At 39.9% G+C, this 2,736-nt stretch overlaps 1 pseudogene; it reads left to right on the top strand.

Moving 5' to 3' along the window:
- The first annotated feature begins 949 nt into the window (after nt 1–949).
- Nucleotides 950–1,894, top strand: LOC128846844 (olfactory receptor 1009-like; annotated as a pseudogene).
- Nucleotides 1,895–2,736: the final 842 nt, after the last annotated feature.

Raw genomic sequence — 2,736 nt, forward strand, 5'->3', positions numbered from 1 at the left:
ACCAGTACTCCTGTTCTTTTTCTTCAGTAGGTGAATCCCATCCATCCTGTGCACTGGATGAGATGGGGTACTGTGGAAATAATAATGTATGATCAGGTAATTAAGGGGGGCTCAAAGAAAGGGGGTTAGATTCTAATTATTTAATGACAGTACACATTGAGATATAAAAATGTAAAGCTTTATAACCACTACAACAGAAATTGCGTCACATGTCAACATGTACAAAATAAACATCCTTAAATTAAATTCTAGTAGGTTCTCAAGCAGCATTTTTCTGACTTAATTTAGCTGTCTGTAAATTTCAATGATTATTGATGGAAACGATTTTTCATCAATGCGTATATTTGCTGTCAAGTACCTCAAAAAATCTAATCTGTCCAAGTCCAATTATAATGTACGTACAGGTCAGTGAATGAAAGTTACATTGCCAACTTTAATCCCGGCATTTCCTAACTTTGAGAGAGACAGAGTTATGCTCTAGTTCAGTCACAAACTCTTGGGCTTGATGCACACTAAATCCTCATCTTGCTGCCTTCTAGCCTTAAAATAAAGGGCTGTGTGCACTGAGGGCCACATTTCACCAAACTAGCTCATGTTGAGTACTCCTTCACTCCAAGGGGAGTCCCATGGATCTCAGTGAGTAAGATCAAGATAAGAGCAGCAGAATCTTGCACTCTATGAGAAAATTCCCCTCTTGTAAATAATTGTTATATGGGAAAGTTAATAAATATGTGCTCTATTGTAGTAAAGTCAAAATTTCTAACATAACTTCTGGAGATTTATTAAGAAGAAATTTAATGATGTTTCTAAGGATTCAGTCAACTTTTATCAAAGCCAACGGGAGATGTGCCTTCATTTTCAATGAATGTGAGCTACAAGTGGGGCCTGTAGCCTGATGCATTATCCTTAGCATTTTTTTAATGCTTATCTCATTCCTTTTCCCAAGGAGATGGAGACAATGAAAGAGAGAAACCACACAGCACTGACAGAATTTATCCTGCTGGGCTTTGGAAGTGATCTGGGGCTCATGGTGGGCCCCTTTGTGGTATTTCTGGTGATTTACATGACAACTGTGCTGGTAAACACCATCATGGTCTTCCTCATTAGCACCAACTCTTGCCTGCACACCCCCATGTACTTCTTCCTCATGAATCTGTCGCTCTTAGACCTCTGCTACTCCTCCACCATTGCCCCCAAAGCCATGGCGAGTTTCCTAGTAAGCAACAAAAGCATTTCCTTCCTCGGATGTGCCACCCAATTCTTCTTCTTCGGTCTCTTTGCCGCTACCGAGGCGTTCATCCTGGCAGCCATGGCGTATGATCGATGTATCGCCATCTGCAACCCGCTCCTGTATCACATCGCCATGTCCAGGCAGGTCTGTGTTCAACTGCTGGTGGGTTCCTATGTTTGCGGTGGTGTAAATTCCATGGTGTAAACAGTCTTCACCTTTACACTGTGTTTCTGTGGGTCCAATGAGATAGATCACTTCTTCTGTGACATTGAGCCCTTGCTAAGCCTTTCATGCACCAACACAGACATCAATGAACTGGTGCTGTTCACTTTATCCAGCTTCATCATCATGAGCACCTCCATAGTCATTCTCGTCTCCTATGCCTACATCATCTCTGCCATCCTCAGGATTCGCTCTGCTGAGGGCAGACGCAGAGCCTTCTCCACCTGCACCTCCCACATGATGTCCGTGAGTTTATTTTATGGGACTCTTACCTTCATGTATGCCCAGCCCAGTTCACTATCTGCTCCAGCTCAAAGCAAAGTGGTGTCTGTGTTTTATACCCTGGTCATCTCTATGTTGAATCCCCTCATCTACAGCATGAGGCACAAGGATGTGAAAGAAGCTTTTGGAAGAACCATCAGCTCAGTATTTCCAAAATGAACCTTCTCTTTGAACACTGAGCTAAATAATCCTTTGGATTATGGAAAGACCAGTACTGTTACAGTCATAATCTATCTATCTATCTATCTATCTATCTATCTATCTATCTATCTATCTATCTATCTATCTATCTATCTATCTATCTATCTTATCTAGCTAGGTAGCTAAACTAGCAGTTCCCATTTGTACCCATCTCTCTCTCTAAATTTGTATACCACTCCCAACACTGGAGTATGCCATTATAAGAGTGATTTAAATATAAATTGATCAACCCTCTGTGTATCTATGTTACATTTTTTCACATTGTTATCTGTTCATGTACCTTAGGGAGTGTTGGAGATCTGTGTCAGAATTTCACCACTGGTCTATCATTGCTGATCCAAACACTGGAATTCAAGTATAGTCCTCTGGCTTTATGTGTGTGTGTGTGTGTGTGTGTGTGTGTGTGTGTGTGTGTGTGTGTGTGTGTGTGTGTGTGTGTGTGTGTGTGTGTGGTTATATCACACTTTACTGGCTGACCCCAGTGAATAATATCCATGCTATTTGTCAAAGGAGGTAATTTAGGATTTTCTGAAGCACTGCGTGTTGCAGTTAATGACAAAACATTTGGGGATAAAAAAATCAGATTTAGGTTGAAGAAAACATTTGGCAAATTGGAGTTGAGTTTGCCAAATTTTTATCAGTTGGACAGAAAATAAACCAGATTTGTTTTTAAATCAAAACTGTTCCTTTCAACCTTTTTTAAAAGAAATATTTCAATTGTTTCATTCAAAAAATGTGTTTTTTTCATTTAGAATTTTACTGCAATTTTCTTTTTTTTTAAGAGTGATTAAGAACTTCAA

Source organism: Malaclemys terrapin, chromosome 12 (genome assembly GCF_027887155.1).
Source record: "Malaclemys terrapin pileata isolate rMalTer1 chromosome 12, rMalTer1.hap1, whole genome shotgun sequence".
Classification (NCBI taxonomy): Eukaryota; Metazoa; Chordata; order Testudines; family Emydidae; genus Malaclemys; species Malaclemys terrapin.